Below are 16,515 nucleotides of genomic sequence, written 5' to 3' on the forward strand. Positions count from 1 at the left end.
AATAATGGAAGAGCTATTAATTTTGCAGCACAGCCCTATAGTAGTTCTGTGAGCTTCTTTGTGGCTCTTCCTGAGAGGTGACCTGGTAAAAATGCCATTTCCTTTTTCAGGAAGGTCTGTTTACTGACTCACCTTTTGGACATGCATACCCCTGTCCGTTGTTTTCCCATGGTTCTCCACTCCCCCCTGCAGATAAGCCATGTATGTACAATATATACACAATTGTAAACTATACTAAATTTAAACCAATGCTTTCTGACTTCATAGCTCTTTGTATAGCGACATGTACGAGATCTGCTCACTTGTACCACAAATAACCGAATTATTGATGATGGACTGTTTATAGACCAGAGCGCTAGCAATGACTGTAATGAATAAAGTCTTCAGTATTTTCCTGTTCTCTGGTGTTAGATATATTTGTTATCCCCTACTGAAGTATACTCGCAACCATGTTGTGGCTTTTTAATTCTGTTTTCCTTAAATGACTTCATTATTCTGGTCTGAAGAGACACTAGGTGATGGTTCTTGAGGTTATTGTTTTGTATTGGTTTTGTTTTTTGGGGTGTTTTTTTTTTTTTTTTGGAGAAAGCATACATACTATGTCTCTTTCAAAATTTGTTCCTATTTTGATCAAAACATTATTTGGGACTAACTATATTGTGAAAAACTGTACTATTGTTGGCAACACGGCTTCTGTTGTTTGCCCCCATTGAGTTCATAGAAGATATCTTTACCTACTCCTTTTTTTTAAGACTTTGTTGTTGTTCTTTAGTATTAAAAAAAGTCTCCAAGAAACTAGAAAAACCCCCACAATACAAAACCCACTACAGGGTCATGAAAACACATTGATTTCAAGGGCAGGATGCCTTATATATAGTAAGTTAGTAACTGTGCATGCCTCTTAAGAATTTTAACATACAGTAGGCTACCAAATGACCGTTTCTAGAAGTGTTCCTGGAAGTGAATGGCAAGGAGGAATTGCTTGACTTTCTTTTATTCATCCAACTATAGAAAAGAGACATTTCACAAAATGACCAGATAGAAGTGTCTGACCTATGTTGGTACTCTGTTCAGAGTAAAACATGTCATCCTAACCTTGTTGAGTATGAACCTCTTAGCAGTGGGTGCAGAGTAGTGGAGGACTATGGTATAGATGTTTATATTTGAACTATCGCCTTCATAGAGAAGATCAATGTAGTCTGGAAAGTTAATATGTGCGTATACATATATATTTATGTAGGTGTGTGTTTGTATTCAAATGTAGGAAAATAAGCAGCTGTAAGCACTTTCTCTGAATGTGGACACTGAGGAAAAGAATATTTTTGGATTTCTTTTTATATATATATTTTTATATATGAAAATACATATAGACAGTGTATGACCTCAATCTGTGAGCAGATAGATGTTTGGAATCGATTGTTGTTTATTATATGTGCTCTACTTGGCAAATGGAGACTTAAACCTCTGTGAGGGAAAATGGGGATTTACAGCTGTATATAAATTAGACCTACAGCATCGGGCATATTTTTGAATAGAAATTGTAGGTTACTTATTTCCAAGATGCTTCTGTTTGAGTTATGTGACAATATTTTCTTAAAAAGGCTAAATTTCTAATCACACTTGATGTGATCTTAATTCTTTGACGATGAAAATGAATCCTGCTCCAGGGTACAAGAAAGAAAGCTCATCTGTGTGGTAAGCTCTATACCTGGATTACAGAAAGAATTATAGTTGCGTTTATGTATTTTGCTGAAAGAATGCAGTTGTCCGGATGGGTGGTTAACTAGGCAGATTGCATGAGTGATGTGTTTGTTTCTTAACTTTTTTTTAATGGTAGCAATATGTTAGAGGATGAAGAAGGAATGTAGGAGTAGTTATTTGACTAACGATAAGAGCCCATTTACTGCGTTAAGCGTTATCTTTCAATTAAACCTAAGCATGTACCTTTTTGAAAACTACTATTTATGCACATTCTATGGAAAAATAGGTATAGGGTATAAATACCTTTTTGCTCAGTGTTTGAAGTTAAGACTTTTCGGGTAAATGTAAGAGGGCTTTGATAGGCTGGATCTTTGTTAATACTCTTTGTACATGTGAATTTTATAGTAAGATTGTTGCAGGGATCAAGATTCTCTCTAGTGAAATGTAACTATTTGTACATCCCATTTGAAAAAATGAGAAGTTTCTCTAACAATATAAAACATGACCTGGGTCTCACTGGGAGTTGCACTTTGCCTTAGTTTGCTTTTGTGTCAAGCATAGTTTATGGACCCAGATCACACGTCTCTGCTAGCTGCATATGAGTTGCACTTATCCTCTACCTTTCTCCTCTGTTAAGAATAATATCATATGAGATGGCCTGGCATGGAAAAATTAAGGGGGGGTTGATTTCAGGTGACTTGTTAAATCCGTCTTGCACCACATAGGGGACAGAGGAATGCGCTAGAGGGACATAGGACCGTAAGCTGTGGCTTGCTGGATTTCAGCCTTTGTGTTCATTCCTGCAGGAATTGGGTATCTATTGGCGGTGCTAGCAGGAGAGTAGACTAAGTTTCAACTTCTGGGGGTAAGACAGAGTTGTGATATCTTCAGCCATAAGTGAGAATGGTCTTATTTGAACCTTTTAAAGAAAGCATAAAGATCCATGGCTAGCGTCTACGTAACTATATTCCGACTGGTTGGTGTAGCAAGAACATGTACAGTATGGATGATCACCAAGTTTCCTCTTAGATATATGATACAGTATAAAAGGTTGTGACCTGCTATTTTACCAAATAAAAAGGAGTAAATATCTTGTAAAACGCATGTTGTTTTCGACTTGCCTCCCAATCCAACTGTGTCAAACACCACAGGCAGACTTCAGAGCTGACCATCCTCTCTACTTTGATATACGTAAAGTATCTGTGTAGCATGTGGAGTATATGCGTGTGTTTAGACACATGCAAAGTCTACTGAAGCAAAGACTGAAAAACTGTTCCTGTTCTCTTTTCACTTTTTGATTTTTTTTCTAGTGTGGTCAGTCGTCTTCTTTCTATTCGTTTTATTTTCCTGACACTGTCTGTGCCTCTGACAAGTAATTCAAGTGAATGTCAGTAATGCCAGTTTAAAAATAAAAATAAAAATAAAAAAATCAACTATTCTAAAACCATCTATAACTATGCTTTGCTATTTGCTTTATGACATTTGTTTAAAATCCTGGAATAGTATTTCCAGCCTCAAAAACTCATATTAGCTTCATTCTTCAACTGATGAAGAATATTGAAGACCCCAACAGGATCCCTTTGAACACGCTCTTCCAATCAATCAAAGAAAACTGGGGTATGTGAAGCAAGTCTCCTGGTGTTTGGGCTTCCTGGACTAGAGAAAAGTCATTCCAGGCACTGCAGTGAAACAGGCACTGCCTGGCAAACTCTCTTCAGTGTCCTCACAAGTTTTAGGAAGGCTAACTTCGGCCCATCTAGCCTATGTACTTGGTGAGATTTAAAGTAGCGTCACAACACGGAAGAGTCTGAGTTGATGAGTTAACTTATTGGTAAAGAGCTACCTAAGGGCTATAATTCTTTCTAGGTTCCGATTAACATAAAATGAGGAGTTAGATAAATGTTGGACTGGGAGTACTCGCAGCCCTGTGGTACAAGTGCTCTGTCCCCACCACCACCTCCCCAAGACAGATTTTGACTTAAGGAGGACTGGGCAATGATGAGTTTAGTTTGATCTGGTTTGTGGTTTGTGGGTTTTTTATTTTTATTTTTTTTTTGGGGGGGGGGGGGGGGGGAAGGGGGGGATATCCAGACATTCAACCCTATTTTTCTGACCCTGAGAGCTAACTGTATTTTGGTTAATGTCAGCACAGGGTTTTTGTATTCAGATGACATGACTTTATAGAATATCAAGTATTAGTTTACTTGCAGGATTTTTTAGTCAGTGCTAGACCACTTGAAATCTTGGCATTTTTCAGACTGTGCAGCTTCTTTTTCTACAGTGGGTTAAACAGGTGTGTAAGGGGGCTGCACCTTGCACCCTTTCTCTTAGTGTCTAGCTTGATCTGTGTTAATAGTAAGGGTTTTCTACTAGAGAATATCCCCATGTAAATTCTGTGGTAATATTATGAAAGTCCTCCTATGATTTCATTCATGTTTAAAACAATGTTTTATGTGGAACCGTATGTACCTTCTGAAACTGCATAAAAATGATAACGTGAATGACGGTGAACAAAGCTTAACGTGTTGGAGTTGTTTGTATGCTTGCCAGCAAGTAGCTGTGTAGCTAGTTCATCAATATTTTTGAAAAATACTCTTCTTAGTATAAGTTACTATAGAAGTAGTTCATAATTTCTTGTATTTCTGTAAATGCAGAGTAATATATTCTTTCTGCGAATTTTATTGTGCATGTTGGTCTGTTAAATGCCAAGCTGACCCCACCTGAGGAAGGCATGCCAAATCACGGGACTACTGCGTACATCAGACTTGTTAATGAAGTAAATGTTGTTAACAGTAATTTTTCATGGTTTTGATCATCTTTTTTGCGCTTGACCAACTTTCATCTCATTCTCTTCTGTTTCTAGTTAAAATAGTTGTAGCTTCTGCTGTTGTCACCAGCAGCCAACCTCTTCCCCCTCTTCCCCACTTCTACTCTCAGAAACTGAGAGCGTGGAAGAGGATTCAAAAGGAGACACGGAACTAAGTTTTCTACCTTTAAATTTGATGACTAAGAGCATTACGTTTCAATGACGGGGGGGGGGGGGGGGGGAAGGCACTTGATACTTGCAGTGGTATTGAGCTTTTTGACAAACTTTAGCTTCTAATCCACTGAGATGATTTTGAAAATTGTGCCAAGTGTCTTGCAGGGTTATAGCCTAGCCCTTTGTTGATAGGAACTTTAAAAAAAATGCAGTGTTGTTCACTTCTAGGCAACCATGACCTCTTGTATCATCTTTAAGTGCAGAAGTAAAGTGATGCAGACTTTGTTCGAAAAGAGAGCAGCTCAGCTTCTGTGATATTCTTAAGCTTAAATGCTTACATAATTAAAAAAAAATCATATCATTTCACAAGTAAGTTCTAATTTTATGTTGTTTCTGCATTGATTTCATTGTAGATGAATGAAATAAGGCTCAAATTACCAAATTTTGAAGCTACTTCTCATAAAGGATCTATGAAGACCTTAGCACATATCATATCCCAACTTGACCTCTGCTAGCAGATCTGTTTCCCTGAGTTTTGTCTGACTTTAGCACAGCTTCTTTTTTGAAATTAAATAAGAATCAGTTATAACAGTTTCCCCACCCCCCCCCAAGGTGACACTCCAAATATGCGGAGCTGAGATCTAAAGTGAACAGAACATTAAATCTTGAATTAAGAAAACATGCCCATTCAAGCAGAACCAAGTAACAGGGGCTTCAAACCAGCTGGAAAGTAATCTTCTGCATTACGATGAGGCAGAAAATGTTTTCATCTAAGTATTTTGTACAGGCAATCTGTTTTAGGAGACTCTTACACATTTGTCATGATTTAAAATCATTGCTGCTGATCTGAGAATCGTTTTAGGTGCTCCTAGTGCTGGAGGTTAGCTTCCCTTGTGTGTGCCTGGGGATCACCTTTACCAGGCAAGGTGAACCCTTCCCTATCAATGCGAGAAGGGGTCTGCTGCGTGAATTTGATCTGCGTCAGGCTGTACAAACCTGTGCTGCTTTGCTGGTATAGGCACCCACTGTCTAGGAAGGGGAGTTCTCCGGCTAGTTACGTGCAGGTCAGCTAACAGTTGTTAAAGATAAGCCTTTAAAGTTATTCCATGTGTTTTTCCCATCTGTAAGTGGAAGCAGGATCCTTGTTACATCAGTTTGAGACAACTTCATGTAATAGTAGTAGGCACAACGTTTTTTGATTTCCGTAGACCTAGAATGACCTTCTTCCATATGTTGTCAATACTGATAACATTATACTCGATTGTGCATTTTTCCAAGTACCCTTAAAGGGAAGACTAGTAACTGCTTTTACTAGATATTAAATAGGACAGGGAGACAGACTGTTTTCACAGCTGCTAGACAGCACAGTTGTGGTCTTATCTCTCTTGCTTTCCTGCATACTTAATGTGTGTCTCTGTGTCTCCATAGCTACCTGCTAGGCAGCTGAATCCTGCAGCCTGGCATGCCCCGGTGTCAAAACCCACTCATGGAAAGGGAATGCAGGACCACTGGTTTATTGAGGCCTGTGTTCTTTGTCAGCTTTGTTGTTGTTGTTTAGTTTTGGCTAAAAAGGTATAAAGTGTAGGTCTGACTTTATAGCAGTTCAGTAAGGGTTTTCCTAAAAATCTTGGTGTTTAAATGCCTTTTCCTCATTGGTCCCCATGACAACAGAGCTATTGGTTTGGGTATTCTGTGTCAGCTTTGCTGTGGGTTTTGCATGAAGCAAAATTCCTTTGCAGCCTTTATTTATTTATTTTGACCTCACTAAAAACAAGAAAAAGCCTCATCGTGATTTGTAATTCTCCCACATTTGATAACTTTGTATGTGAGTACCTTTTTTAAAGCATGCTCGTATCTTGGAAGCACATGAATTTCGTAATATTTTTGTGCATATTGTAGACAGTCAAAAGATAAAGGGTGCTCTATAATATTTCTTGAAAACATTAACTGAAGCCTTCATGAATGGAAAAAATGGTGGTTTCTTGTATCTGCGACTGCTTCACAGAGCCAAAAACCGATCAGATGTGGTACAGAATTTGGGAAGTTCTAGGTTCTTTTTGTTCTTTGGAATGACAGTTAGCTTGCTTTTGTGCGTGGCCTTTCTACGGCAGAACTAGTGTGCTGTTTTGAATTTCCGCATAGGTAAAAATGAATGTGATCAACAGGGCATCTTTTGTAGCTCTGCTTGGAAAGCATGTGAATGTTGGGTGAAACGAAACTGAACAAAACTGAACAGTTAGGCAATTTGAAATGTGGAATATCGTCATTTGGGAAATTATAGGATAGAAAGGTACTTGCTCAGGTTTTGTGACATGCTGTAATTATGCTAAATAGTAACTCATACCCTCTGAATTACTTAAAATGAGTTTCTCTAACTTGATCTTACTCTGATCTGAATCAGATGGGCACTTCTGAAACAATAAAAAAATAAAATTGCAAAAATGCTTTAAAAACCCATGTCTTCAGTGAAAGTATCAAAATGCAGAAAACGATGGTCAAATAATTCCTATGAATCACTATAGATCTTAGCCTGTTAGGCTTCAAAAGGCAGTGATCTGAGATGCTGGAGTCATCAATTATATGTAACGCTGTTTACTATTAGCTCTTTAACAATTACTGCTCATTAATGCCTTTTTCCTTTCAATAAGGGATTATTCATACTCTAGGATTTTTCATAAGAGACAATTAATTAAGTCCTGGGTTGTCAAATGTCAGTTATAGGCTGTAGGATGGTTTTGTTTTTGTTTTTCAACATATACTTTAGCCTAGATTTGGCTGGAAAAGCATCAAGAAGGGGGCAGTATCCCGTTTTCTGTCTGTTTTTTTTAAATAGAAGTCACTTCCATGCCTTAAAATCATAAGGATTCAGACAGTTTTGAGGAAAATTGAGAAACTGTTGATGGAAGTCTAATGTGGTGTTTTATGCAAATGCTTGACACTAATACGAAAAATGTAATGCAAGCCTATTTACAGTTGCTAATTTAAGCAAATCAGTTATGCCTTCAGCTGTGGTCAGTGAACACTGGTGATGTGTTCGGTTAGTAAAAACGATGTAAATAGTCATACTTTGTTTTGGAACAAAAATTGCTTGAACAAAGGAGGCCAGGATCCCAAAACAGCTTTCTAGATCGTGGGGGAAAAAAAGGGTACACGTGGCAGAAATCCGGTTAAGGATCTTGTCAGACTCTTTAAGTTTTCCTTATTCACAGCAATATTAGTTGCAAGTCAGAGCACTGCACTTCTGCACTGTGACGGAATGCAACTTAATGAACAGTGTTCTGGGCATGATGAAATGTTTCTTCCTGTCTTCTCCAGTTCCTTAACGCTATTTCTGTTTCTGCCATCCAAAGAGTGACCTTCCCCATAGAAAGCTGGTACCTCACCTGAGGTTTCTGACTCTCCAACCTACTGTAGGAAATACAGGTAGAGGTGGTTACTCCATTCCCCTCTTCAAACCGCTGTGTCGCTCCAGTGAATTGTCTAGAATTACAACCTAGGTGGGTATCTTTGAGCCTCTGCAGACTTTGTTTTATGAATGAAATTCTGCAAGTTTTTTCCCCTCAAATTAGTTTGGTTTCAAATGTTCTTTATACTGTGGATTCTAAATGCAGAATAAGTCTGTGTGAAGGACCAAGTGCAAACCTGCAACGCCATCCTTGATAGAAGGTCTCTTTAATGACTTCCTGTGCTAATTTGAATCATGTGATTTTTTTCTTGAGTAAGCAATATTAGTGAACATCTGAAAAATAACTAATATAGAATGATTTTTAGAATCTTAACGTTGTCGTCTATACAAACTGAACTTTGTGTAAACTGTTCTAGTTGTATTATTCCTTGATTATTTGGCAAGAATAATCTTTCTTCTAAAGCAAGTCAAATCTAAAGAGAACGAAATCCAGAGAATAAATAATCTTTTTGTGATGCTTCCCCCCCCACCCCCCCTTCAGATTTTTTGGCAGCGAAGTTATGATTTGTTATTTTATGGTAAGTGGTAGTCATGACCTCTGGTAGCCTCTAGTTTTGCTTGTGTGGCTGCAATTCAAGCTGCTGAGTTGGTACAGTTTTTCTAGCGGGATTTAAAGAGTCTGGCAATGTGAATCAACCAGGGCTAGTCATTGAGGACTGCTGGCAAAATATACTCCCTATATTAAGTGATGTGAAAAGGAAAGGCAAAAGATCTCTAATGGGAGGAAAGCTGTGGGAGAGGTAAAAGTTGGGGAAAAGGTGGAACGGAGAGACAGACACTGAAAGGAGATGGGAGACTAAGGACTGGGGAAAGAGCAGAAAAGACGATGTAAAGCAGCAAATGAATTGCAGGAACATGAGAGCGAAGAGGGAGCGTTAAAGCAATGCTGTTGTTGAAGGAGCAGAAGAATAAGAAGTGAATGATGAAAGTGGTGTATAGGGAACAGGAAAAAAGTGGAAAGTAGAAAGAGGAAGATGCGGGGGAAAGGAGCTGGTGAAAATGGATATTCTAAGAAATGGAGCAGAGGTTTACAAGACAGTGTTCATAGGTGCCTGGCATTGAATGCTACTGTGTATTCTGGGTTTGGAAATGAGATCAGACCCAGTTCTGAAGTTTCTACTACATCAGTATCCTGGGGAAAAGCTGGTAAACATCCCTATAGATACAGACTTGCAATACTGTCTTCAACCGCTGATTAAATATCTAACGTTAACATGTCACTTCTCTTATCTAATATCTTTATGTAGTTTCCATAAAGATGCAATTTAGCTGACTACAATTTCCATTTGTTAAGTCTTTAACAGATGTCTTGTCTTGCATCAAAACATATGTATGATTTAAAATACTGGGAACACAAAGCATTAATTTCTAGTCTGTGGGAACTGAGGACATTGCCACTTTCTGGTAAAAATCACAGAACAGAATTAAAATGCGTGCAAGTAAAACAAGACAGCAATAAAAAATTAGATTTGAGTGCAACCGTCATCAAGTTTATTAGATTTGTGTCCAGTGCAACGTCAAATACTATAAAATGTTTGGTTTCGCAACAGTTGCGGAGAATAATAGCCAGTAAAGTAAGCCGAGAGAATATTGGGCTTTAAGAAAATGCAGGCTGTTTTGTGGAATTTGCTTAAAATACTGCAATGCCAGATGGTTCCCATCAAGATTTTTAATCAAGATTTTTGTAGAACTGCACTGAACTCTACCTGTGGGGATGTACAAAATACATTTATATACATATATATGCATATAAATAAGGACTTTTTCCTCTCTTCTATTCTAATGGCATGCAGTGAAAAGTGAAGAATGCTGCTGACATTACTTTTCTGCTTGTGGGTTCTGTCACTTGGAGAATTATAAACATGAACCGTCCTGCTCATAAATATATTTTTGGTCACTTTAAAGAAATCCAGACTTTAAAAAATGAACTTTAGTTTTCTGAGAAGGCACTGTTTGGGTTTGGTATCTGCTGTTGTTTTCTGCTCTGCTTCTAGGAAATTTGCCTAAAACCGAGGAGGTCAGGTGACTTCCCAGCCTTAAAAAGATTGCAATGTAGCATTTTTCTTCTGCTACGTGTTCTGACGTCCTGCTCCATACTTGTCAGTGTTTTCATTAGTCATTAATTGGTGGAATAGAATAGAGTCATAAAACTTGCAGATACCGTTAGGTTGGCGGTGAACAAAATGTAAATTCAAAGCATAGAAGAGAAGAGGCAGAATCAGTTGGCTCATACTCCTCAGGCAAGAAAGATCAGGTGCTTGGTAAGGAAGGAGAGGTTTTAAAGGTAATTATTAGATTACCACAGATTAACTAGATACCGTAGTGTGATGCTGCATCCCAAAATAAAGCAGACGGGGTATGTTTTCAGGTTCGTCATTTGTAAATAGGAAGAAATAGTTATTTTGTGTTAATTAGTACTGCTGAGGTTTCACCTGGAATATCATGCCCAGTGGTCAATGCAACTCTTCAGACTCTGGGCAAATTGGAGAAAATTTGAGGGGAGAGCAGCAGAAATGAGATGCTTTGAAAACAAGAAGTGGGGAAGGGCTTTAAAAAAAAGATTAATTGTATGTGCATTAAATATATAGGTTATGGGGGAATAGGATCAAGGTGATTGATTGTTCTCAGTGTCTCCTTAGGTCAGAAGAGATTTTTCTTGGATTTTGGAACAAAGATCGCTAATTATTATAATTTGCATAGGCTTTGACATCCATGCCTCCTGGTTTGTCAGGGCACATTAAATAGCTGTCAACAGTGCTGTAGGTATACCAGATCTTGCCCCAAAGGTGGCTTAAATGACATGCTGTAATAGTTTACTTCTGAGACTTTTTTCTGAAATTGATCCTATTTTAAGTGCTTACTGAGGGATGCTGCAAAAAGCAGTCCTTTTAAAATATATGTAAGAGTGAAAGCACACTAGTGCACTAGGAAAGGAACCAGACTTTTGAATTCTGAAATTCCTTCCAAAATGAAGGATTTAAAAGAAAATATTTTTGATAAATGCTGTAGAGAAGGCTACTCATAACATGAAGTATTGATTAAAATGCAGGAAAAACATTGAAGTTGATAGCTTATGACAAAATTAATCTCTTTTCACTTTCTAATTAAAGACTATGCTTTTGATCAGCTGACTCAGATTTAAAATACACACACACACACACACACACACACACACACACACACGCACACAGAGCAATGTAAATAGGACATCAGTCTGAATAAGGAAATTGTTAAGAAGCAAGAAGCCTTTTGGCAATCAACCTTTTTTCTTTCCAAATAAACGAGAATAAACGAGGGTGCTAGGCAGTTCTGGCATAACTTTTGCCTCTTCCTCTTTTGCCATTTTAGTAAGATTTGAAACAGTTATTGCTGACTTCAGCTGCAGCTGGAAATTAATATCTGGTAATAAGATAACTTAAAATCAAGTACCTAAAGTTTGATTGCTAAATCTGTATCTGCAGGTGTTGTCCTTTGGTGTTTTGTTCTCATCTGTTGGCAGGGGAAAGAGAATATGGAGAGTGACCACAGAGTTGGGATGGGAATAGGTGTTGGAGGGATCGTTCCTCACAGGTTGAGACCCTTCAGAATATTTTGGCGATTCTCTTTTCGTCTTGTTACTCTTGCTTTCACAGCACCAACCATGTATGGTTATATTATTTCAGTGTTACAACTAACACTTTGCTATTAACATATACTTATAAACAAGTGGTGGATGTTCTGCTGCCCTAGCTGGTTTTGCACCCAGGTTTAGTGCCTTTTCAGACCAAGACCATCAAGTCCAGCAACTCAGCAGTGCCTCTCCTGGCTTTTCATTGCCTTACTAGGGGAAGAAAAGAGGGTCAGGTAGAGAGCAGAAGTTGGCTGAGTGGCTATAGAAGAGCCAGTGTGATAACTCTTAATGTCCCCACTTCAACTCGCTAAAGAAGAGGAGAAGGAGGCTGTGGGACAACAAGCTCCCATACTCGCGCTGAGCTGAAAGGCTAAAGCTGTGAGAGGTTGGAGAATTTATTTTTTTTTAAACTTACTGTGCCTATCAAGGAAGGTGGGAATATAAAGGGTTGAGGGAATAAATTAGGACTCAGGAGACATAAGGTATATATTTTTTTTATGTCACTGAGGAGTTTTGTTCTGAAAACACCATGTATCTCCACATCCTGCTATTACAGTGGGCTTTTTCCCCTTCCTCTCTTACTCTCTTCAGTTGCCACTGACTTAACCATGCTAAGAATGCAGCTTTTTTGCATGAGAAGGCCGAAAGCTAACTAGGCAATGAGATATGTAGGAGCATAAGTGCTACCTGAAATACTGACATAATTCAAAATTCAGCACTGGCACGGTAGCGTAGGGGCAGTGCTAGGTCTTACCTTTGAATTACTCTCTAATTTCCATGTTCTGCAAGTCTTGAGTTGGTAGGTCATGTTTACAAGGACTCCCATGCTTTTAGTAGTAAACAAAACAACTATTTACATGAACTCTTTGTTTAATTCTGTTTGAGTTTTGTTAGCATAAAATCTGTTTTCAAATATGGCATAAACTCAACTGTTGTTTGAATAATTGGTGTTTACTTTTTTTTTTTGAGTACACTGGTGAGATAGAATTTGAACTTTTTGTGGGTTTTCTACACTTAATGGAAAATTTGTCCTCTCCCACAAATATTTAGATGGCTATACTGCCGGGACAGCTTTCAGCTGTTTTACGTTGTTTGTCCACAGCTGTTGCTCCGTTCATTTTCCTAGCTTAAATTGGTAGGACATGACAGCCTTGTAGGAGATACTGGAAAAGAGATTTAATTTTTTCTGCTGTAGACAAGCATTTAAAGGCAAATTAATATGGGAAGATTTTTACTTTAAACTGTAAATACAGAACTCAAAACAAAGGAGCCTACTTGTCCTTGAATTTCTTAGCTTCTCAGATAAAACATAGCCACTCCCACCGCTGCCACCCTTTTTTTGGAGTGGATACATTCTCTACCTGAAGTCCCAAATCTCCTATAGATCATCGTTTTCTACTCATAATTTGTAAAGATTGATAATATCTGCTTATTTTGTATGGAATACAGACAGCCCCTCCCACGTCAGTCCAATCTGTCTTTTGTGAGTGGTTGCTCTCATCAGATTGAGATTAAAAAAGGTGGAAAAGTGTTTTTGCTGTTTTCTGTCTTTATGATGTCTGGCTTGAGAATAAATAGAGGGAAAGAATCTTTGTGGCTTTAATGGTTCTCCAACTATTCACCTTAGGTATTCACTGTGCACTTCACTTGCTGCAAAGTTTTCTGATTGACCTACCAACTAGCTGTTGCACAATATTTTAACTATTGATTATCCTAACACAACTCTGTAAATGGTAAATATTTTCCTTAATGTGTTGCTAAGGCTATCAATACATAATTGACCTTAAGATTTAAAGCAGGTCCCTTGCTGACAGTGTGTTTATTATTGGGAATGCCAGATTAATTACAGCATGTATTGCAGTCTCTGTATTATGAGCTACATCTGTTTCTTGTTAACTTTCTCTGTAAATGAGAAACTGTCAGCGCACACAGTTTCTTATATTCTGAGGAAAAATCCCTAAACCCTGTAATTGTGCGTTTTAAAAATTAAACAACAGTTGTGTTTAGATCACAAATTTGCTCATTTCTTTTGTTTCTGGAGGAGCTGACCCAAGCATAGATGACTCCTCCCTGTTTTGCAATAAAAGATGAACAGAAGAGACTGTCCCAGGCCATTAGAAAATTGGCCTCAGGAATTCATGTTGCTTCTCCTCTATGCGAGCACTTAGACACGCACAAATCGACATAATCCCGTGTGCCAGCAGCTGGCAACAAATGGTTCATTTACTGGAGTTATTTATATGGGCTTCTGGATTGCTACCACTTCAGAAACCAGCCAGATCAATTAATTTTCTTTCCCTTTGCGTGCGGCGTAGGTGACAAGTGAGAAAAACTTTGAAGAAAGTTGTATATGCCTGATCCTTCTGTCGTATTTCTAGAGTGCTGATTCTTCTGTGCATAAATTGTACCTACAGCAAAGAATCCTGGTTCTACTCAAAGAGATAAAAACATTAATTTGTATAGGCTTAGTAGGGAAAGATATAAGGCATTTATGGTCACATATGTGAATGATTTAAGGAGACAAATTCTAAGATAGTAGCAAATGAGCCAGCAGGTGGGTAAAGCAAAACACAAAGCCCAAGAACTTTATTTAAATTTACAGAAAATGTGGTTTGAACTGTGATCATTCCTATAAGAGTGGGACTAGTGTGTGTGTCTTGCTCTCATTTAAGAGAGAGAGAGAGAGAGAGAGAGAGAGAAAGAGAACAGCTATTTGTTTATACTCAGGCAGGTACGGGAGAGCCAAAATACAAGCATAGATGTGTTATGAAGGAAAGGAGCAAGGAGCTCGACACCCAGTGAGAGCGCTCGGCAGTAACTGTGAAAAACTAAAACTTCAGGATAGAATGTAGTAATACTAACCCATATCATCATAATGAAATGACTTGGGAATACAGATTTGTCAGTCTTTCTAGATTAAAACTAGGATTAGCTGATAAATTATTTTTCTTAGAACTTAGGATCTTCTAGCCAATGACCTGTTATTTTTATTACAGGTGACAGAAAGTAAATGTTATAAATAACATGTACTCAAAACGAGTAACAAAGTCTGTCTGAGACCTTTCCCATGTCAGCTCCAAAGGACCAGCTTGTCCTCTGCTCTGCAGGGGCTGCTTGCTGACAGGGACCTCCTTGCTGTCTTCCTCTGCTCCTTTTTGGGATGTTGCATCTTTTCCCTGTGTCCTTTGTAAGTACAAACCAGCTGTCAAGTAGAGATCTGAAGTGCTTAATATCATGCTTTTATAGTGTCTATTTCGGTTAGGGTGGGAAGCTTAGAGGTAACCTTTGAAAGGCCAGTACACTCAAAGTGCATCCCTACATGGTCGCTGAAGAGCAGGGACATGCAGTAACTTTCCTTTCATAAGGAGTGAAGGTGAGGGAAGGATGATAGACGTGGCTCAGTAATGTTAGTGATTCTAGGAGAAACTGTGAAAGAAACAAATCCTCTGCAGTGTTTCTTACATTACTGTCTCTTCTGCAACCAAAAGAAATATTTTGTAATGTAGTGATTAAGTAATTCAGGGGTTCTCTGGGGTTCTTCCTCATTAAGAAGGCAAAATACAACTTTTTTATGCTAGAAGACCAGTTGTATATTTAGTTCTTAGCTCTAGAATATGTTTCTTAGTCTGTGTGTGTTGTGTAGATGACCCGGCTATGCCTGGCTGTAACTTGAAATAGGAATAGCTCTTGCGTACTTTTTGTAGCTGTTGTTACTTGATTAGCTCTCAGGAAGACTGTTCAAATGTTTCTTTATTGGACTTTATATTGCTCTCTTAAAACAACAAAAAACCAAACAAACAGAGAACAGTCCCTTCACTGTGTTCACCATGAACACAGTTGCAATAAGGAACTTTAAATCGTTGATTATCTATTAAAGAGAAACTTTTCTGGGAAAAATTCTTTTTGCTCCGTAGAAGCATGATACTAGAGCACAGAAGGTGACAAGAGTATTTGCAATTGTACCCCAAAATAATATGTTTAACTGTCTTCGGCTTTAATCATAAAGTGTCTGATGCCATGTCAAGAACCAGCTGTTTCCATCTCTTTCTGAGGCATTTTATTTTGTTTAGATTCTCAGAACAGCAGTTCTGGTTGACCTATTCCCTCAGGTGTATTCAGTGCAGTGTTCTTTGCTGAAAGACAGGCTGCATCTTCCTGTTCAGTCACAGGGTAAATACTAATCATTTATTCCAGTGATTGTATTTAAAAAAAAAAAAAAAAAAAACTGGAATGCAGTCAGTGAGAGCAATAAGACATAAAAAGGCACAGCAGTAATCAGGAAACATAAAGATGCAAAGTAAATGTAGCTGGATTCGGTTGTGGGAGAATTTGGGAAGAAGATTGGCCCTGAGGCATGCGTTTAGGCTCATGAGTCAGATGTTATGCAGTTTTCCCCTTTTATTTAGCAAAACACAGCCACAATGACTTTTTTTGCAAACGTGCATGTAAAAAGCTAAAATTATCTCCAGGCTTGTGTGCTGAAATTGTAATCTTGAATTTGAGTTTGCGTGCAGTGAAGGTACAGTAGTGCTATTTTTCATAGGAATTTTGCTTCGAAGAAATTCTCTACTAAACTAATGTTTTTTTCTCCCTTTATTTCCCTTTATTTTCTTTCTCAAGCACTGTGGTTCTGCGTTTGTGCTTTGAGAGGTACAGAACTCTAGCTAATGAATTCGTTGCTGAAAAATCAAGACACATCAGACTTTGTGTCCTGCTGAGAGTTTGCCTTGCTTTGGGTGGCTTGTTAGGCTAAAGGCT

General features: G+C 38.2%; 1 protein-coding gene across 2 annotated transcripts in view; it reads left to right on the plus strand.

Annotated features, from left to right (window-relative positions):
- Positions 1-16,515, plus strand: part of BICC1 (BicC family RNA binding protein 1) — a 112,160-nt gene that overhangs the window by 57,100 nt on the left and 38,545 nt on the right. The gene's annotated exons all lie outside the window — the stretch shown is intronic.

Source organism: Struthio camelus, chromosome 7, assembly GCF_040807025.1.
Source record: "Struthio camelus isolate bStrCam1 chromosome 7, bStrCam1.hap1, whole genome shotgun sequence".
In the NCBI taxonomy this organism is placed as follows: domain Eukaryota; kingdom Metazoa; phylum Chordata; class Aves; order Struthioniformes; family Struthionidae; genus Struthio; species Struthio camelus.